General features: G+C 35.9%; 1 long non-coding RNA gene across 1 annotated transcript; it reads left to right on the forward strand.

Annotated features, from left to right (window-relative positions):
• The first annotated feature begins 2175 nt into the window (after window positions 1-2175).
• LOC141362806 (uncharacterized) lies at window positions 2176-7572 on the forward strand. Its single transcript, XR_012368391.1, has 3 exons — window positions 2176-4925; window positions 5185-5206; window positions 6860-7572. It is a non-coding gene; the product is annotated as an uncharacterized lncRNA (long non-coding RNA).
• The last annotated feature ends 16365 nt before the right edge of the window (window positions 7573-23937 follow it).

Genomic DNA, 23937 nt, shown 5'->3' on the forward strand with positions numbered 1-23937 from the left:
TTTAAGGCAAAGAATTTATCAATTTATTGTAGAATTGTCCATTTTGGGCATTTCTCAAAGTTAATCAATTAAATAAAATAACGAACAAAATGATAAGCATTTTATATATATAAGAGCAAATGAGTTCATATGGCCATTGATAGCATTATATTTATTTTATTTTCATTTATATTACTGTTTAAGGAAGGTTTTCTTGTTTTATTATTTTTAATATTATGGTTTAATATTGTCTGCCCCGTATCCAAAGCTCAAATGTGATAATATTTTATATATATTTTTTAAATACTTTTGTTACACGACTAGTATTCTGGTATTAGGTAACATCACGTGATTAATTCAAACCAATGAGACGACAGCTTTGGACGAGAGTCTGTATAGCTAATGAGCTTGCTTCCGGTTCTCACTGGTTTTACCTTCACTGAGCGAGCGCCACTTTCTCAGCTATCTCTTGAGGTAGGTCAAATTTCCTCATAAAAGTCTTAAAATTTCACAGACAGACGGTGGATTAATCAATTTGATGATTTTAAATATGTCGATTGTTAATTTAGATGAGTGTAATATTACTTACGTTTAAACAATAAAAAAATATAACGGATTATCTTCTGCTATCATTGTTTTCTGAGGTAAATTATGCGTTGGAAAAAAAACAAACGGATAGTTCAAATAATTGTAGCCTAAGAAATTGTGGCTAAAGCCCATTTTTATTGTTTATATGATTTTAGTTTGATATATTGTTAATGTGAACCGTTAAACGGACGGACCGACCGAACAATTTCAGTGAGGGAAAAGGTAACCGTTAACTTAAGTGGTTGTCAGACACTCAGGCGTCTGCCTGTTTTTGGTAACAAAAATCAGCTTAACCGAGGTTATATGGATGGTAGGAACAACCACTTAAGTTGTGGACTAACATATGCAATTATATATAATAAATGCATGGTATCGTCTATAGAAGAATAACATAACGTTACGTTACTCGAAGCTACAGTGACATCTGCAGGCGAGGCTTTACTTAAATGCCTTGTTTGTTCATGAGTTTTTGACGTGTTTCATATTTTATCATAGTTTTTTACGTTCATTTTGAAGTTATGGTAACTTAACTTATTTGTTTAAGATACGTTTGGTAGGCGCGAACCCGGGAGGTCGCGCCCAGCTTGAGCTTCCGCATTATTAACACTGTTAGCTTCACTGTTATTTGCGATAGACGAAAAATGTTTGAATAAAGAGCCTAGGTAGGGGGAAGTACACAAAATACATGCGTTTTTTTCTAGTGTAACGTTTATTAATATGTTGGAGACAATTCCTCAAAATATACTTTATAAAATATACTATTGTAAAAAGAATATGGTTGGTATATCAACCCTTATGATTTGATAATAATGTATGTTTTTTTTTTCTCTTTCCCCTGTACTTTTGTTACATCATTTTTTTGCTGTCTAGACATTTTTGTGGTAAGTCATTTTATATAACAATCTCTGTTGCAACATAATACTTTTTTTCTGAACAGTTAACCTTGCACATGATATTTAAGTAGTAATGTTTAATTTTTCTTTCTTTTGCTCTTTTGAAAACTTTAACTGCTTTAGCTAAGTAAGTATTATTTTTGAATGTCAAATTCTTACTAAATGTACAAGCTGTGACATATTTTATTTAGATATTTAGTGACCATTTCTTTTTCTTCTGTTTGATTTTCTCTAGACCTCAGCCAAATTCCTGGTTTTGCTGTGCAACAGCACCTATTTAATAAAAATTTTTATAGCGAACCCAAAGGCTCTTTTCAGAGCCATCCACATTGCGTCACTGGTAAGTCATTTTCAATTACTTTTGAATCAGTAATTGCCTAATGACATTATAACATTGTTTTTCTGTTAATGTAACAGATATTGTTTACCAATGTTTATTGTTGTTTGTCAGTTTTGGCCATTTCAGCATGTTTGAAATAGGGGTGTAACGGTTCAAATTACTCACGTTTCGGTGCGTATCACGGCTTAGGGTCACAGTTTCAGTACACATTGGTCACAACAGGCTGCTTTACAAAAATAAAAACCTAAGCCGTTTTTAACCTCTGCCAAAATCAACATTTTCACTTAAGAGCACTTGTATTATTATACTATACCAGCTTTACTGTGCAATTTAATATGAACATAAAATAGCTTAGAACACTGGGTTACTTTTTATATTCTATGCCGCTATCTTCAAGTTTTTTTTTTGCAAGAAGATAGGTTTGTTAAAATTCAAACACAGAAGGCAATTTGTGCTGTTTCTGTCTCACCTGCGATCGTGTGCTATCAACAAAACCCTGGTGATGACGTGTAAAGCGACTCGTCATATTAGATGTATTGCCTTAGGCATACAGCACTTCCGAATTTTACAGTTTTGTCCACATTTTCTTGAGCATCGCTGCTGCAGTAGACTTAAATGCAGCTGGGCATCACTCTGTTAGCGTCTTTTCTCCTTCGTTTGCTGTGCTAAACGGTCTGTGAAACACACAAACACGCGAGGATGAACTGTGAGGTTGACAACAAATTTGCATACTTCGAGTTGATTGGACAGGTACTCTCACCTTAACACATGCAGAGATTATTCAGAACCATACATTAGCTTTTTTATGCATCGTTTTTTCACCAAACTATAATAGAAATGTGTGGTAGAATTAAACACGGTGCACGTGCGTCCCAAACTGTGGGCGGAAAACAGGACGATTCGATTCTTTACCGAGAACCGTTACACTCCTAGTTTGAAAGTAAAACTGACTTTATTGAAGATGTACTCCACCTTCAGAAATAAAAATGATAGATTTTTTTACTTAGCCCCATCTAAGTCATCTAAGGTGTTTATGCCTTTTTTTCATCAGCTGAACACAATCAGAGTTCTAATTATTAATATCCTGGCTCCTTTTTGCTTTGTAATAAGTTTGATCATGGACCAAACATTTACGATCTCAAAAAGGTCCATCCATCCATCATTAAAGTAATCCATATACAACCCAGTGGTTTAATAAATGTATTTAGAAGCAAAGTATAAGGTTTATAAGAAAAAGTTTAGTTCTGAGCACTTTTAGTGATTAGTTACATATACGTAATTTTATAAAACAAAATCAACTATAGATTTAAATATAGTGGTATGTAAAATCTTATTGGTTCTTGTGTTTCATCATGAGTTGTGACAAAACTGACAGTCGTTAGACACTAAATGTTTTATTGTCTGTTTATTTAAGGTATGTTTTGTAACTAAAAGGTCAAAATATGAATTGTTTTTTTATTAACCCACTGGATACATTAAATTTTGATTACTTTAATAATGGATGGATGCAGTTTTTGGAGCTTCTAAACATTTGGTCTCTGATCAGAGCCATTACAAAGCAAGGAACAGCCAGGGTATTATTTAATATAGGTCTGGTTGTATTCAACTGAACAAAGAAAGACAAACATCTTGGATGACAAGGGGGTGAGTTAAAAAAAAAATTTAATTCTGAAGATGGCATTTTACAGTTTAGGTTCTATTGTGTTGCCTGATGCGATAATTTATTAAATTAACAATCTTTACATTAATACCACAGGAAAGGGAACATTTTGAACAGGAATATCATATAATTACTTGTTTATTCTGAAGCATATGTGACTAACTAGATCATTTTGGGTACGACTAAATAAGATCAAGACTTAATTTTTACCAATTATTATAGGACAGCAGAAACACTGAAGTTTGAATGACATAATACTGCACATTGTGGACCTTTGTATTTAGAAACTATTTAGACCCCCTACACAGTTCAATTTTGTTAGGTCTCAATCTGATACTACAATAATCCCCCCCCCCCCCCGCCCCTCTTATTATTAATCTGCACTCAGTACCCCATTATGAGAAACTGAAAACAGGATTTTGGAAATGTCTAAATGTATTTAAAAGAAGAAAAAAAAATGAAATTATTCAGACACTTTACTTGGTAGTTAGTTGAAGCACTTTTTGCAGCAAGTACAGCCTCGAGTCTTTTTGGGAATGACGCAACAAGCTTTGCACATCTGGATTGAAGGAATTTCTGCCATTCTTCCTTTTAAATCCTTTCAAGCTCAGTGAGTTTGGATGTGAACTGTCGGCTGACAGCCATTTTCAGGTCTCTCCAGAGATGCTTGGTGAGGTTGAAGTCAGGGCTTTGGTTGGTCCACTTCTCGCATAGTTGTCCCTAAACCACTACTGTGTTGTCCTTGTTCTTTGCTTAGGGTCATTTTGATAAGGTTTTAGTGAGGATATCTCAGTGGACTCGAGTCAAGGTGTAGAAAATCTCGGCATTGATCAACACAAATAAATGGCACCTAAACAAAATTTCTAGTGTTATCGCAAAGGGTCTGAATACTTAAGTAAATGTGAAATTATTTTTTTTCATTTAAAACATTTTACAGAAATGTCTTAAATTCAGTTTTCACTTTGTCATTATGGGGTACTAGATGTTGATTAATGAGAATGATTTAAAATTTTTTTTTTTTTGAGTCAGAACATTTTAATTAGGCATTGAAAAGCTGCATCTGACATGGGACTTTTATTAACACACCCCCAGGTTCACAGACAAGGTTTAGTAAAACACATCTTAAGATATGCCAGTGCCATTGATTTGTCTTATGATACACACCAGTAATGTCTTCTTCAAAGGAGTGCTTTTTAAAGATGCTTAATAGGCTTGTCTGTGAAACCAGTCCACAGTGTTTAATATTGTGACAACTGCATTATCTTTGGAAAGTAATATAAGTTTAAATTCTTGAGGTATATATAAATTATTAAAAGGATTAATGCAAACATAACAAATTTGCAAATAAAGTAAAGGGGTTTAAGTACTTTCTAAATACACTGTAAATGTGGTCATGCCTACTTTGAACTAATTTGTCGTTTTTGTTGATTTTGTTTTTCCTAGATTGGACATCTAATTCATCTTTGTAAGTAACAGTTACATATTTCACATTTAAAGCATTAGTTCATCTTATGTTTATCAGCTTACCCCCAGGCCGTCCAAGATGTAGGTGAATTTGTAATTTTAAATTCTTGAGGTATATATAAATTATAAAAAGGATTAATGCAAACATAACAAATTTGCAAATAAAGTAAAGGGGTTTAAGTACTTTCTAAATACACTGTAAATGTGGTCATGCCTACTTTGAACTAATTTGTCGTTTTTGTTGATTTTGTTTTTCCTAGATTGGACATCTAATTCATCTTTGTAAGTAACAGTTACATATTTCACATTTAAAGCAATAATTCATCTTATGTTTATCAGCTTACCCCCAGGCCATCCAAGATGTAGGTGAATTTGTTTCTTCAGTAAAACACAAATATAGATTTTTAACTCCCAACTGTTTCAGTCTGTCAGATGTATAATGCATGTGGGTGGTAACAAAACTTAGAGGAATGTACAGACAAATCCAAATTAAACTCTGCGGCTCATGACGACAACTCAATGTCCTAAGATACGAAACGATCGGTTTGTGCAAGAAACCGAAAAGTATTTATATAATTTTTTTACCTTCAATACAGCACTATGCCTAAAGGAGTACGTGTGTACACATCTTCTTCTTGGTGTTTAAGGGTGGGTTGCAAACCAACTTCATAAGAGCATACCGCCACCTACTATATCGGTGCCCCGTATAGTGCTTATGCACCCTCATGCAGTGCACCCGATACAATAGGTGGCAGTATGCACCTATGAAGTTGGTTCGCAACCTGTTGGTTCAGTTTTATCTCTTAGGACATTGATGTGTCGTCACGAGCCGCAGAGTTATTTTTCTCTATCAAATTTTAATACCATCCACATGCATATTCACTGAGAGACTGAAGGGTTGGAGTTAAAAATCTACATTTGTGTTTTACTGAAGAAACAAAGTCACCTACAATTCGGATGGCCTGATGGTAAGCTGATAAACATAAAAATTTAATTTTTAGACAAACTATTGCTTTAACAATGGGGGAGAGATGACTGGGATTTTATTAAAATAATTTTCCTAAGGCTGAATAATATTACTCAACATAAAATTTGTACAGATTAAAAAATTACTACATATCACATACCTGGCTGTCAGAATATTGCGCATTACATGCCCAAAACATAAGATCATACATCGTCCTGCTGTCTAGTCAATCTGAACACAACAAACCCATGTGTAGTCACATCCTTGTTTCTGCCAAAATGGCAAAGCCAATATGGTTTAAAGGTAGCATCTAGTAACTGCAATGCACAATTGATTTTCACTGCCTGGTTACTTTATGACCTCCATGAAGGAACATACACTATTAAATTTAATCAGCAGTTTGCATGGAAAATGAAAAATATTATATGATTTTAAAAGAAGAAATCAGAGTCAGTTTGTGTCATACACTTAACACTGTACAGAGCATCAGCTTTTGACTGCCCCACCCTTAACAGAATGGACATACAGACTGGACCTATATTCTGTGTAACCAAGATAATTCAGCCTTTTCAAAAACTGATATTAGAGTGTAGTTTTAATATGATCTTAATACTTTGAGTTTAAACAAAAATTTTAACTTATTTTTGTCCTGCAATATGTTTTGTACAATTAAGTATGTACTGTTAATCATTCTGTAATATGCGTGCTATTTTGACTTTAGAATGTAACTAACTTGTTTTTTTTCTCTTTGTGTTGTGTTTGTTTGTCATGTCCTGTCCTGACCTTTATATACATTTTCTTTCAAACTTTTATCTTGCTAAAATCATTGCTTCTCTTCTATTCTGTACTTTTACTTCACAAACACCTGGCTGCGCATTTCAAAACGTTGCTGCTTTGCTTGCTTGCTTCCTCTTCAAACGCATCCAAACCGCATTTAAACACTGCAAAACATGCCATGCATACCCAAGCAGCTTGCCTCTTAAAAACTGCCAGGAAACCAAAAAAATCACCGATTCAACTAAAAAAACAAAGCCTACAATTTCTACCCAAAAAAAAACGACCCAATTTTTTACCCCACCCAACCAATCTGTTGCCCTAACCCCCATACACCGACTTTCCCCAAAACAGAACGTCCCTTTAACTTTTTGCTTTGACAGAAAAAGTGAGAACAGAACTACCTACAGCTCCAGTGTGCCCTGCTGCCTTGAGTGTCTTCACAAAGCAACGTTGATTAGAGGACTGCGTTGGGAAATCAACACCATCAACACACACAATAATTTACTATAGTTTTAAAATTACATAATTTCCTATAGTCTTTTAGACTGCTTATAATAGATAATACACATTACAGTACTTTTAAAAGTCATTAATATATCAGTAAAAAAAAAATTGTTTTTGAAGTTCATCTTTGAAACGTATTACATTTATATCTGAGTCTTTTCACATTTGCTTATACTCTACTAATTAATTGCATTAGTAATATTGCCTTTGGTTATCATTTCTGTACAATATTGGGGTTAACAGTTCAACAGTTCCATTGCTATAGTCTTGTGTGTTTGTATATCTAATTTCTTGACTGTTTTAACGGTGAAATTTTAGTACAGTACTTTAATATATCAGTAAAATATTCTAAGTTTGACTGTTGTTGTAACTGCTATTTGAATAGACTACATTTAAAGGTCATTAACCTGTTAGCCCTCATTCCATTTTCCGAACCCCCCCACAAAAACTGTCATAGCCAAACTAAAATAGATACAGTTTATGAAGTCTTTGCACTAAAAGCATAAGTTTGGTCTCATTTGAAAGCAGACACTTGGAAGTTTATTAAGAGGTGAACATTAGTTACTGTCATAATGAAAAAAGATGTTATAGAGAGCTTAAATTATACTTTTTTATAAACTCCACCAAACATGTATGAAATATTGTTATGAAAATCTAAATGAAATTGGCCTTGGAGCAATCTAGAAATGCTCTGCAGTTAAAGCCACAGGTCTGACCATGTTCTGTTTTAAATCTGAAGATGATACCTCTAAAACTCTGTATTTTATGAAATGTTTTTTAGACCCATGTCATGTAAATTTATTTAGAGAAAACAGCAAAAATGCTAAGCTAATGTTTGTTTATTTATATCTCACAACATCCTTTCAGTTTATTGTCCTATTGCTCCGTGTTTTAAACAGACTCATTAAATAAGCATCCGGATGAGTCATTAACAACTTTTAATCCGGGATATGGCTGTCTAAATGTTTATTTTATTATTATTATTATTAATAATTGCTCATAATTTCTATTTAGTGTTTTATTTCCTCCTTTTGTCTCAATTCACTTTCTTTTTATTAAAGTCCTTTCTTACAAAAAGAAACTTACCTTAAAGAAGCTTTACCAGTCAAAATTATTCCTAGAAACACATATCTCATATCTCCAGACAGCAGATGTTTACAGAACAGCTAGTACGTTAGCTTAGCATACCATCAAAACACTACAAATAAAAGCATTTATAATAAAACTCACATTATAACATCAAAAGTCGAGTGCTTAAACAATCATGCGTGATCTGATGTGGCTTTGGATCATAAAATAAGACCGAAAATAAACAATTTTATGTTATTTATGCTGTTAGCTTAGCATAGCATTATAATATACAGTACTGTTATGAAAATAACAGACATAGCGTTAAAAATACAGACAAACCATATATAATCTTAATCGTGTTTATTGTCTCCATGGTTTTAAAACATCAAAACATCTTTATTTGCATGTTATTATAAAAACAGCGATCGCTCGTTGCAGGTCACTGTTCAAGTTCACGTCTGACTGACAGCTGCTGCTGCCTGCTGAGCTGAGCTATGACGTCTTATTCTTTCTATGAAAGTTTATGAAAGAGTTTCAGACTTTAGCGCCCTCCGGCTTCACGTATGAATGAAACAAACTTAGTGTGAATGCTTACAGGACTCCAGCTTGCTCATATCGCCATGTTTTGAATAAAAATGGGTGAAATATTACCCCCACTGCAGAAATTTGAAGTAAACATATAAAATTGAAGTAATATTTCTCCAAATATGCATACTTTAAATTAAAAGCCCCGATAGATGTTGTTTTATCGAGTGCTTTCATGACGATCACGGAGGAGTATTTTTATCAATGAGTGCGGCTGATGGGGTATATTTCAAATTAAAGGTATGTACCGTTTTTCATTTTCATAACGCCTGACAAAAATGAAGAAATTACTGTTACTAGGATTCTCAGATTAAAATAAAGGTCAAAAACTAAATCTTAAATCAAAACACTTTTTAATGATGTATAGTTGTTTAATGTAAGTACATTTAAACTAACAGTAATTTAAATTATGTAAATAAATAGCTCTTCAGTACATCCACGCCCTCGCGCAGGTTATCAGGTTAAAATATTTTGGTTTGCCAAGTTCCTCTTTGAATCTTACCACATTGTAACATTTACCTTTATTAATTGGTTGCATTTCTGATATTGCTTTTGGTTAACATTTTTGTACAATATTGGGGTTGACAGTGTTTGACAGTATAACAGTTCAATTGCTATAGTTTTGTGTGTTTGTATATTTAATTTGTTGACTTGTTACTAAAATTTCAGTCCTGTACTTTAAAAGCTAATTAATATATCAGTATTATATTTACAGTTTGACTCTTGTTGTAATTGTTATTTGAGTGCAGTACATTTAAAGGTAATTAAAATATCAGTAAAGTATTTTGGTTTGGCAAGTTCATATTTAAATCTTACCACGTTGTAACATTTGCCTTTACTAATTGGTTGCATTACTGGCATTGCCTTTAGTTAACATTTTATAATTCAGTGAAATACAAAGGCTTGACGGTATAACAGTTACATTGTGTGTATGTAAATACAGTAGGTTGACACTTGTTACTGTGGTATACTAGCATAACGTATAATAAGCATTAATATTCATTGAGTGGGTCTTTGTATTTGTTATTAAGGTTTTATCCGGAAAATTTGCACTTGTTTAACATACGAAAGGTACTTTGCTATAAACAGATCTTTAGATTTCTAACACCTGTTCCATCGTCATGCCACGTAAAGGTAAACGAAGTGAAGCCCAGAAGCAGCGCAGAAAGGTAGAAGCTTCACTGTGCATTAACTCCGTGTCAAGTGCGAGTGACGTAAGCCCAGACGTGCTCTCTGTTACGGCGTCCCACTGTCAAAGTGACCCGAGGTACGGTATTTATTCGCGAGGGCAACAGTGCACGTGCAATTCCTTAATGTTCCTCGCGGTGCACAACGAACGTAATGAGCTGAACAGTTTGGAATTAGATGACATTTTAAAGAAAGGTGATGCTTTGTACACTCTTGTCAAGCAAACACTACAGAGTAAAGGACAATTTCGGAGTAATTTCCTTGATTTTGATGAGCTACCGGATAAACTTGAGACAAACTTGTGCTCTTACAACATCATTAAACATGGCCAGAGGTTTGGATTACTAAGAGATGCACCTGCACTAGGCAGCTATGACAACCTCGAGAATACTCTGCAATGTCTCAGAAGTGAAATCAGCAACTGCCTGTTTTTGTGTGGACTTTATTGTGTTGCTTTGTTTAGAGATCGCTCAGGGAGGTTTGGATTTTTTGATTCACACTGCAGAACACCAGATGGCATGTCTACTAATGATGGCACGGGTACTGCTGTAATGTTGACATTTTCACGTTTAGAAGACATGATAGAGAGACTGTTGCTGTTGTTTCAAGGGTGTTTCCAGTTAAGCGATAACGTGCAATTTGATCTGCTGCCAGTATCATTCACAAGCACAACAGTATGTACTGATGTCTCCATGGAGTATCTTGATAACATAGAGCCGTGTGTAGCATCTCAAATATCTGAAAAACAATTTCTGTCCACTAATGACCAATGTGCACCTGCTGCATCGTCACAACAGCAAAGTCAGGTAATAAATCCAGTTCAGTGGCCAATCAACATAACAGATGAAGTTGAAATGGAGATTCAAACTACTGTTACTGACAATTTGGACAGAGACAAAAATGTTCAATTAAATAAACTTTCTCATAACATCTCAAAAGATTCCTCAATTCAAATTATATTGTCAGATCCAAATGATCACTGTTTGGAAACATCCGACTTGAATCAACAATCAAAAAAGCTTAACAAATCCAGAAGGCGCAAGGATTACAAGATAAAATGGCACAAAAAAAATGATTTAAAACAAGATAGGAAACAGACAAAAAAAAACTGAGCATTACAAAACAAGTACAGAATACAAGGAAAGACATTACCAAGCAAAGAAGAACCGTTATCAAACTAATACGTTTTACAAGGAAAATCACAAACAAGCCATTAAAAACAAATATAAAAAATCTGAAGAATATAAGAATAAAAAAAAAATTGGTGCTATTATGAATTACAGGAATAACGAGGAATACAGAAATAAAAAAAAGAGAAAAATAATCAGCAGTTACAGTAGTAATGCACGATTCAGAGAGAGACAAAAAAACTATGTCATTAGAAATTACATAATGGATCAGCATTTTAGAGAGAGACAAAAATCCTATGTCATAAGAAATTACAGAATGGATCAGCATTTTAGAGAGAGACAAAAATCCTATGTCATAAGAAATTACAGAAATAGTGATAGATATAAAGAAAAGCAAAAGAGGTACATAACTGATAGATATTCAAGAGATGCAATTTTCAGGCAAAGGCAAAAAGACTATTACATAAACCGGTGCAAAATAGATTCAAAATTCTATGAACAAAGAAAGGACGCGTTTAAAAAACGTTATCAACACGACTCACTCTTCAGGTGTCGCCAGAAATCATATCATCTATTCAAAGCTAAAGACAGAATGTCAGCACTCAAAATACTTCACAAGATAAACTGTGCACAAGACATACAGCACAAATATAAAGTAATTGACTGTGTGCGCCAGGCAACACAAGTGTTTAGAAATAACCAACCTGTTGAAATACAGAATCCAGTGATATTAAAGGCATTGCAAACTTTCAGAGACATTATAAAACAGGGACCAACATATATATGCACATGCTGTGCAAGAGCACTCTTCTCAAATCAAGTGCGCACCTGTGATCGTGAAAGCTATCAAAAGAATCCAACAGTTGTTTCACTATGTTTGACAGGTAACTATGTTCACATCTGTTCTGATTGTACTTATCAGTGTATGAGGAACACAGAATGGATCTGTCACAGCTGCCATTCAACACTTTTGAGAGGTGCAATGCCAGACATTGCTGTAGCCAATAAGCTTCAGTTTACTCCCATTCCTCCAGAGCTATGCAATTTGAATATTCTAGAAAGACATGTTATTGCAAAGTACATTCCTTTTGCTAAAATCTTAACACTTCCTAAAGGCCAACAGAGAGCTATAAAGGGTGCTGTGATTTCAGTTGCATCTGAAGTGGAAACAACAGTTAATTGTTTACCTAGACCAAGAAGTGAATCGCAGCTGCTTACAGTGAAACTGAAAAGACGTCTTTGTTACCAAGGTCATTATCAGTATCAGACTATGAATATGCACAAAGTTTTATCTGCTTTAGGAAAACTTAAAGATATGCATTCAGAATATAAAAATATTGTTATAAATCCATCTCCCCAGACAGATGAAATGCTGAATGAGTATAATCAGTCTTTAAATGACAGCAGTGCACACGATGAGCCAATGGACATTGACGACAACAGCCAAAGTGAAAACACAGAACGACAAAGCAATGAAAATGAACTTGACAATTCAAGTGATGACCCTGAATCTAATAATGAACAACAATCGGGTCTTGTCTTGGACACATGTCTACAGCCCCCAGATCCTGGTCAACATTTGTTGTCTTATGATGATGGAATATTTTGTATTGCCCCTGCAGAAAAAAACAGTCCTGTAAGCATTTTTAAAATTCCTAAGCTTGAGTCTATGGCATTTCCAGTGCAGTTTCCTGATGGTAAAAACACTTTTGATGAGCCTGACAGAGTGAAATGTGTCTCCCCCAGCAGATACTTTAACACCAGGTTATTCTCTGTAGATAACCGTTGTGCAAAGGACACAAACTACATTTTTTTTGCACAGTTTGTCACAGAAATGCACATGGCCACATCTAGTATGTCCATTCAGTTGAGAAAAGCAAAACCTATGACACGTGATGGTCGTAGAATAAACTGTTCACTGCTGCAGGATAAATCTGAGTTAGAAAAACTTGTACACAACAAAGAGGCAACACGTTTCATGCAGCCACTAAGAGGAACACCAGCTTACTGGGAGAAAACTCTGCGTGATTTGTTCTCTATGCTAAGACAACTGGGCACACCTACATTTTTCTGTACATTTAGTGCTGCTGAGATGAGATGGCCAGAAGTTATTACTGCTATTAAAGCACAACAAGGTGAAACAGTGAACTTTTCTGAATTAGACTGGTCAGAGAAATGTGAAATTCTTAAAAGCAACCCAGTCACAGCCATGCGAATGTTTGAAAAACGAGTTGAAGCCTTGATAAGAGATCTAATAATGTCACCTGCTCAACCCATCGGTGAGGTAATTGACTTTTTTTATAGAGTAGAATTTCAACAGCGTGGCTCTCCACACATTCACTGCCTATTTTGGGTGAAAGATTCTCCAGAATTTGAAAAAGATCAAGATGAAGATGTGTGCAATTTCATTGATAAATATATCTCATGTAAACTTCCAGACCCAAACAAAGACCCAGAACTACATAGAATTGTAAGTGAAGTACAGATGCACAGTCGTAACCACTCCAAATCCTGTAGAAAAAACAATAAGCACTGTAGATTTGGATTTCCCAAACCACCCATGAACACGACCATGATAACTTATCCCAGGCCTCCTCCAATAGATCAGTCTGATGAAGAAAATGAAGCAACAGAAGAGAGAGAAAATGACAGTACTGCACAAGCAAAAGCACAACTTCAAAAAGTGTGGGATCTGCTGAATGACACAACACAGAGTTTTGAAACCACAGCACAGCTGCTTCAAAAAGTAAACATGACTTATGAAGAATATAAAAAATATTTTCAATGTCTGTCAACATCAAATGTAATTGTCATGGAGAGACGACCACGTGACTGCTGGGTTAATGGCTATAATCCAATGCTGTTAAGAGCCTGGAATGCAAACATGGACATCCAGTTCATTATCAATCCATACAGTTGTATCATGTACATTCTCTCATACATTTCAAAAGCTGAACATGAGATGAGTGATTATTTAAAAAAAGTAATAAAAGACTCAAGTCATGATAACATGTCTGACTGTGAAAGCATGAAGCAGGTCATGAATTGCTATGCAAAATCTAGGGAAGTTTCTGCTCAAGAAGCAGTTGCTCGCACATGCAGTCTAAAACTGAAATCATCATCTCGAGCTGTCATATTCATACCCACTGATGACAATGCTGTAAAGATGAGTTTACCAATAAAGTATTTACAGACAATGGACCCTGACTTAGAGAATGTGTGGATGACTGGACTGCCAGAAAAGTACAAGGCCAGACCAAACAAACCTGAATTTGATAACATGTGCATGGCAGAATTTGCAAGTGAATATCGCATTGTTTATGGAAGACAGAAAAAGGGTAAAAATGTTTTGCCACTCCAAAAGAATATAGGACACATTCAAAAAAGAACACGGGGTAAACCTGCTGTTATTAGATTTGCTCGTTTCTCAGAGCAAAAAAACCCAGAAAAATACTTTGGAGCATTGTTAAAACTCTACCTACCATATCGCACAGATGAACAGCTTAAGTCTCCAAGATTCCCAACATATGAATCATTTTACAAATTTGCTTCAGTAAACCTTCCAGGCACTGATGAACTGCAACGCGTGTGCATGATTGTAAATGGAAACCGTGAAAAGTATGAGAAGCATAATGAGGCAATAGAACAAGCAATTGAGGATTTTGAACAGAACGGTCCAGTCGAGGATGCATGGAGTACATTAGCACCGGCAACTGAGGTGATCAGGCTGGAATGCATAATGGAACGTGAACCATCTGATGCAAACGATGAACAAGATGATATTCCTGAATATACAGCATCTTCTTCTGTCAATAATACAGCTATGCCAGTAATAGAAGTTCCCCAGCTCAATTCTGCACAAATTCGCAAAATGTTTCAAAGCTTGAATCAAACACAAGCTTCTGTATTTTATGCCGTGCGAGACTGGTGCAAAAGATGTGTTTCTGGTGAAAACCCACAACAGTTTCTATATTTTTTGAATGGAGGAGCAGGAGTTGGCAAATCACATGTTATTAAATCTATTCATGCAGAAGCATCTAAAATATTGCGCAAACTTCCATGCGTCAGAGAGCACACTGACATTTCCAAACCAACAGTTCTTTTAACAGCATTTACGGGTACTGCTGCTTTTAACATTTCTGGTAAAACATTGCACTGTCTTTTAAAACTTCCAAGAAGCTTAAAACCTCCATACCAAGGCCTAGGAAACAGCTTGGATGAAATCAGGGCAGATTTTTCTAACGTACACATTATAATAATAGATGAAATATCTATGGTGTCAAAACAGTTGTTTGCGTATGTTAACTGGAGACTGCAACAGATTAAAGGAAACCAGAAACCTTTTGGTGGATTGTCTGTTCTTGCTGTTGGAGATTTTCTACAGTTACCTCCCCTAGGCAGAGCACGCCCACTCTGTGTGTATGAGAATCATGTGTTGGACTTCTGGAAAGATCAATTTCAGATCATAACACTGACACAGATTATGAGACAGAGAGAGGATCTTGAATATGCTGAGCTGCTCAACAGACTGAGAGTAAAACAGAAGCATGAGAGGCTCACAGCTGCAGACCAGTGCATGTTACAAACTGTCATACGTTTGTCTCCCGAAGAGTGTCCCACTGATGCATTACACATTTTTGCAACCAATAAAGAGGTAGACAATCACAACACTGCCGCCATATTCTCTCAATTTTCAAATATTATTACTATTGATGCCAATGACTACAAAAAAGATCCCCGAACAGGTGAAATGAAAAAGCAAGCTGCACCATTTAAAGGAGACAAAGGTGATCTTATTGACAAACTACAGATTGCAATTGGTGCACGAGTAATGCTTACCAGAAATATTGATGTGGAAGATGGACTGGTTAATGGTACTTTTGGTAAAGTGGCAAAAATTACAAGTCAAGAACGAGATGGTGTTCCATATGTGATGTTAATTGGTCTTTACCTGGATGATGTAAATGCTGGACATAAACATCGTAACAAAGCACCTGGTGGAGATGACAACATTGTTTATATTGAGAGGTCAGAGGAGCCGCTAAAAAGAAAGGGAACAGTTCGAAGGCAATTTCCCATGAAACTTGCTTTTGCATGCACTATACACAAAGTTCAAGGAATGACAACTGATCGTGCTGTTGTATCTCTGAAGCATATTTTTGAACCAGGCATGGCATATGTTGCACTAAGCAGAACCACAGCGCTTAGTGGATTGCACATCATAGACTTTGATGAAAAAATTTTTTACTGTGATCCAGAAATAAATGCCTCTTTGGAGAACATGCCAAAAGCTGACTTTCAACATGTCCAACCTCTTCTACACACTGAGTATGATGTCAATTCTCCTCTTACTATCATTCATCATAACATAGAGGGACTACAGTGTCATATGGATGATTTAAAAAGTCATCATGAGCTTTTGTTGGCTGATGTTTTGTGTCTCACTGAAACACACCTGGGGCCTATACCATGAAGCTGGTTTAGTTGGTTAGCCAGCTTTGTTTAGGATTAGTTTGTGCAAATCCTGGGTTTTGGGTACCATGAAAATAGCTTTTACCAACAAGGCCTGCACATTGGCTTGGTTTTGTCAACCTTAAACTAATCCTGTAACCCTGAATTTGTTTAACCATTTTCATGGTACGGGCCCCTGTCTGGCTCATCTGCTCATGAGTGTCTCCAGCTGGAAGGATACAGAATTTATAATCGCAACAGACATACATCCTACACAAATAATCTACAGTTGGCAAACAGAAATGGTGGTGGAGTGGCCATTTATGTGAGAAATAGCTTACAAGCTCATCCTCTGATGTACATACAGAACGTGACAGACCTGGAATATTTGGTTTTAAAAATAGAAGTCCCCAAAGAAGCACTTGTCACAGTAATCTACAGACCACCTAAATACAACCTAGGAGTGTTTTTGACTAACCTAAATGCCCTTTTGACATCCCTGGAAATCATAAACATCAACCCTGTGATAATTTTAGGAGACTTCAATGAAGACCAGCTGTCCCATGGAAACAAACCCATTTTGAAACTGTTTAATGACAAAGGATATACACAACTGATCCACACTGGGACTACTGAAAACAACACCCTTCTGGATCCTGTTTTTATTAGTAGCACACACTCACATATCAGAGCAGGAGTACTGCAAACATACTACAGTTATCATGATCCTGTCTACTGTATTTTGGAATAGATACTGTAAGAAATTATCAGCTGTAAAACGTCATTCTGATCAACATAGCAAGAACACATAGGATTAACATTGCTTTTAAAACATTCCAGGTTAAAAAGATTCCAATAAAATATACCCACATCAGATTCCCTTAACAACAATCTGTCACATGAACAAGATATATATTATGATGTTATCATATTCCATAAATGTGGATGAATTCAATTTATCACATTTACTATCAGGGATGATGCAACCCTGCTATTTAAATGCACATACACACACAATCTATTTGATTCATTCTTATCTGTGTGGGGACATTTGGTCCCCACAACGTAAATACCAGGTGTTTGTGCACATGTTTGTGCACACACACACACACACATTTTTATGGGGACAATTGGTCCTCTTAACTTACACAGACGCGCACACACGCGCGCACACACAGACACACACACACACACACACACACGCAGTTTTCATACTCTTCCAGTTATCATATACTATCATGATTTAAACATTTAAACAGCAACATATACTATAATGTTTTTAAGCATGATAAACACATTAAAACATAAAAAATGTAAATGGAAAAAAGACTCATGCATCTGAATTTTTTTGTATTTGGTTAAGACAGATTTGCTGTGCTGGTTCTCAAGTGCCCCACTACCAACCCCAAAACACCTACATGATAAGAGTTGCCAAATGGGATGGAGTAGAACCAGGTGCATGAGGTGATGATCCAATGACGGGTAAGACTCTCTTTTGGCCAGCGGAGGGCAACCTAAGGCAGGACATCACCGCCCTGGGCACCTGCCCGAGCAGGCAGGTGTGAAATGGATCAAGAGAGTGGATATGATGCTTTTTGGGCCAAAAGCATCAAATAGGAGGGGCTGTAAGACATTACAAGCTGCCTCAATCAAAAATCCACCAGATCCTCCCGACCAGCTCATCAACCACATCATCCTGACAGGCAATTCTGATTTTTGTTGCCACACTACTTGAGTGTGAGATAAAACAATTCTGGACAATCAAATGTGGGTCACTTGAGAATCATCTCTAAATTTGTAAGGCTACATTTTATAGAAAACATACAGCAAGCCAAATGCATGACTTTAATATACACAAATATACATATACAAATTTCTGTGTGTGTGTGTATCAATACAAATAAATCACTGTTTAAACAAACTTTCTTCTTGTGGTTCTTTAATATTTCATTACAGGATATCTAAACCTCTCATACAATAAAACTGTGTGTTTAAGCAATGATTGTAAACACATTTAAATATTAAGCTAAAATGTTTTAACATTTGTGTTTTAGCATAATAACAACATGAAATACCTTGAATAAGGGCAACATATTTTATCATGTTGTTAGCTTGTTTTACAATAATGATAACATGTTTTAGCATGATACAGTTGTTATGTAAGGGATAATGTAGAGGCAGCCGGTAGTTATTGGGAAATAAGCCCCGACAGTGTGATTAGGACCCGACGCGAAGCGGAGGGTCTTGTATCACACTGAAGGGGCTTATTTCCCAATAACTACCGGCTGCCTCCACATTATCCCGCTTATTACATGGCTACTTGGCACATAAGAAAAAAACTGGACATGAATATGAATTTGAAACATTTTATTGGCATATTTGTTTTAAATTAACATTTTTATCCTTCCGCGAAACTTTGCACAGATGCATAAAATGATCGTAATACCTTATTAAGATCCTCTGCTTCATACTTGTCTCCATTTTTTCTCTTTTAGCCAGTCTTTGAGAAGTTTTAATGCCCATTCTATATTTTTTTTGTGTGTTGGCTTCGTAGCTGTCATGCTCTATTTTGTCAAGTTCAGTCTCAGTAAGCTGTGTCTTGTCGTGGTTGTCGAGTGTTTGTCACAAGATGGCGCCAAACAGACAGTAATCTTTATTGATCTTTATTGGCGCGGAGCGATTTTACTCGTGCAAGTAGTCCGGCTATGCGTTATAATTTTGGAGCGGTTATTATTTGAAAAGAACGAACCTGCAAATGTCTCAACTGACCAATCAGAATCAAGCATTCCAGAGAGCCATGTAATAAGTGGTTTTAAAGGTTGTTTGCTAGGGTGCTGCTTATTAGTTTCTAAGGGAACGTTGGGAGGTTGTTATAGTCTTGCTATGTGGTTGCTAAGATGACAATTTATTTGTATAGCACAATTAAAAACAATGGCTGTCGACTGATGTGCCATTGACAATGTAATCAAATTCATACTAAAAATAACAAACAAACAATACAAATAACACAAAAAAACAGAAATGAACATAAAATCGCACAATCACATGAATAATATGCATGACACAATGTCAATCAAAAGCTTTTGAAAGGTGGAGGTGGAGCTTGTCTTATGCTAATTGGAAAGGCATTCCAAAGCCTGGGAGCTGCAATGTAAGAAGCTTACCATGTGTCTCAATCAGCTCCCTTGTTCAGTAGTCAGGGCACTGATCAGGGAGTCGGCCATTTTAAGGGCTGTCTCAATCACAAAATCCGTTCAGTGCACTGGAACGTCCGTTCCCTAAAAATTCCCACAATGCAACGCAAAAACCAGTGAGCATCGATGATCCCTATGTTCCCTAACCGGAAATCACGTGACCTTTTCTGAAGCTCGCCAACCGAACATCACGTGATCCAACTCAATAAACTTTATGAAATGTTACAGAACTTTTATAAAGACAAACGTTTGTTTTAGTTGTAAATATAAACACACATTGCTACACAGTAAGGGACCACAATCTACTCAATATTTAAAAGAATAATATTTATTTAAAATTGTAAATATATTTATTACATTTAAAATGTAATTATATGCCTCCAATTTTATGCACAGATATGTAAGAGAATAATGGCAGCATTTTTCACAATGTACTGTTTTTAAAATTAAGTCAGACAGATGTTGGTTTTGCCGGTTGTTGATGAGTAACAGCTGTGAGTGATTACAACGCGCTTAAGCAGCCGTGACAGAAAAATAAGTGAACATCGTCCCAATGTGAAGTGAGCTAGGGTCCTTACCAGTGCCCGAACCTGTGTACACGATATACTGATTCACGACCTCGGAGCTAGGGAACGAATTGAGACACACGGTTAATCTCCCCTATACTTAAAGCAACACCAAAGAGTTTTGGCTCTTTGCTCCCCCTACAGGTTAGAAGCGTAATTGTCCATTACCCACTGTCATAAATACTGAGGCATAGCTGGCTCTGATTGGATTGTAGGTCTGCCGTAAAGCAAGTTTTTGTAGTATTCACTCGGACTACAGGACCGCTACCCGACGGTTGGAAACTTCTTTAGTGCGGTTTTGGCCGATAGAGGGCTGCAAAGCGAATGTGAAAGTGCTGTTCACCCTGTTTAGAGTGGATGAACGACTGAAACTGTTTTGGAAGCGTTATTTTAAGGTAAAAAAAAACTCTTTGGTGGCCTCGATTTAGGAGTACACAATAAAGCCTGATTTGATGACCGAAGAGATCTTGAAGGTTGATATTCAGTCAGTAGTTCAGAGAGATAGGTTTGTGCTAAGCCATAAGGTTTGTAGACAAGTAACAATATTTAAAATTTTACTCTACAATGCACCAAAATACCAGGGGCCCATTTAAATAAAGTGGTTCAACCTACTCTGAGTTAAAACTTGAACTCCAAGTTGATTTACCCTGAGATTGGAAACTCTACGTTTTCGGTTTCATAACAGCTGAAAAGAGTTAGTTTAAGCAACTCTGAGTCTATGAAAATTCATTATCAAAGGAGCTCAGATATTATGATTCACCATGGCAACCGCATGTGAAAAGATGTCTGGTGTAATGAGCAATTTAGTCCCCCCTTACAATTTTGCTCCCCAAGCCCCCCCCCACTGGTATCTAACACTATTGCCTGATATAATATAGCATTCTAGCAAACTAATTACTTTGTACAAAATAAAAGCATACAAAATACTTCTTAAATAAAAGCTACAAAAATAATATAATAAACTAATATTCATGTTGCAGACATATCAGTAGTTAAGTGTCATCATCTGCCTTAAAATAATAAATTTTCAACATTTCTAACATACATATGTTTTCATAGTAAAAGTTTAGTAACCATGGCTCATAAATTATAATTTTAATTGTGATTCAACTATGTAGTAACCATGTTCTGTATAAGTAATTTATTAACTTTACACAGTACAAAAGTGGAAAGGGTATAGTATATAATATTTAAACAATAAAATGACAAAAGCAATGTGTAGATCTCACCACCTATAGCCTCATTTATATACTACATGAAACATATAATTTACATAAATTCTAATTTTAACAACGTTCTAACGACATAAAACATAACACAATTTTGAAGGAATTGTAATAAGGCGCTAAAAAACTACCCATGAGGAGTCCTTTCAGCCAAAGGAATCACACGGGGTCCTAAGGGGACAGAATTGCAAGGGGGGACAGAAATGCTCATGAAACCAGATACTTTTCAATAGTGAAACTGGAAGTGCTACTGTAGTATGCAGCAACAACACATATGTAAATTTAAATATCATATATATAATTATATTTTAAAGAAAACAGTTATTGTGAATAATTGTTGCTTGAGTCAATACATATGTTTAAGATTTTATCTGTGTAAAATATTAGAGGTAAATAAATTGAAGACTCCACTAAACCGTATATTGAAGATGCAATCCCATGGACAAAAAGAACATGACCGCAGCTACATATGTAATTAGGCAAACTTGGGCATAAAAGACTACCTGACTTCACAAAAGTTTGACACTAATGAAACCAAAGATGTTAGCATGATTTATCATGAAGCTAGCATGATTTAGCATAACAATAGCATGATACTATCATAATCTAGCATAAAGTTAGCATGAAGATAGCACGAAGTAAACATGATTTATCATGAAGTAAACATGATTTATAATGAACCTACCATGATTTAGCATGAAGGTAGCATGATGCTAACATGCTTTACAATGAAGTTAACATGATGTTAACAAATTAATCATGAAGTAAACATGATTTAACATGAGTTAGCGTGATTTATCATGAAAGTAACATTATGCTAACATGATGTTAAAATGATTTACAATGAAGGTAACATGATTAATCATGAAGTAAGCATGATTTAACCTGAAGTTAGCATGAAGCTAACATGATTTAGCATGAACTTAACATGATGCTAACATGATTAGTATGAAGTTAACATGAAGTTAGCAGGGAGCTAGCATGATTTTAGCATGATTAGCATGAAGCTAGCATGATGCTAGCATGATTAGCATGAAGCTAGCATAAGGCTAGCATGATTAACATGAAGTAAACATGAGGTTAGCATGATTAGCATGAAGCTAGCATGATTTAACGTGAAGCTAGCATGATTAGCATGACGCTAACATGATTAGCATGAAGCTAGCACTATTTAGCGTGAAGCTAATAAGAATTAACATGAAGCTAGCATGATTTAGCATAAAGTTAGCAAGATATATTATGAAATTAGCATAAAGCTAGCATGAAACTAGCATGAAGCTAGTATGACTTAGCATGAAGCTAGCATGAAGCTAACATGACCCAAAGACCCAACCCCCATGTCTCTATGATGTTCAGATCCAGAGATATAAGGCTTTGTTTATTATGTTGCTAGGGTGCTCATATTTGGTTGCTAGGGGCGTGGCTTAATACCTCAATAAGAATCCTATTACGACTGATTGGATGCCTGAGTAAAATGAGCCCACCCCTATGTCTCTATGACACTCTGGTGTAAAGATATCCATCTGGGCTTTTTATAATGGTAGTCTATGGGAGATGTTGCTAGGGTACCCAAAATTGTTGCTAGGGGCGTGGCTTAATAGCTCTGGGGCGAGCCTAAGAGACTAATTGGATGACTGAGTAAAATAAACCCACCCCCATGTCTCTACGACACTCTAAAGTGAAGATATTCCATCTGGGACGCTTTTATTCCCTTATATGGGCATGTTTCCTGTCCCATTATAAGTCAATGGGATATTTTGGGGGCCTCTTACACCCCAGGGGTACAGCTTACACCCCATTTTGACGTATGTTCTTACAGAGCCTGTCAGCCTCCTTAAATGTGGTAAGCCACAAGTTTCTACAAGTTTCTCACTCGCAGCTATGACCCGTCAAAGTTTGTCTCCATGTTAAGTAAATGGGAGTTTTGGGGTGTTTGAGCCCCCCGTTTAGGAATTCGGAAGGTCCCATCAGTTAGAAAAGATATAGCACACTAAGTCAGACCAGTCTTAAGGTCCATGGAAAATTTGGTGCATGTAGCTTGAAAGCTCTAGGACGAGTTAGTGTCAGAAATTTTGGGGTGCTAAGAAGAATAATAATAATAACTAGATATTAAAGTTTGAAGACAAACTTTATGTTGGCTTGAAAAAGCGTAGCTTAAACGTTTAAAACGGTCTGACAAGTTTAGTTTAGTAGGCTATCTGGCTGTTAGAATGTTTAAGTATGAAGGTAGCATGATTTAACATGATGCTAACATGATAAACATGAAGCTGGCATGATGCTAGCATGATTAGCATGATGATAGCATGACTAGCATGAAGCTAACATGATGCTAGCATGATTAGCATGAACCTAGC

The sequence above is a fragment of the Misgurnus anguillicaudatus genome, unplaced genomic scaffold, assembly GCF_027580225.2.
Source record: "Misgurnus anguillicaudatus unplaced genomic scaffold, ASM2758022v2 HiC_scaffold_29, whole genome shotgun sequence".
NCBI classification, from domain to species: Eukaryota; Metazoa; Chordata; class Actinopteri; order Cypriniformes; family Cobitidae; genus Misgurnus; species Misgurnus anguillicaudatus.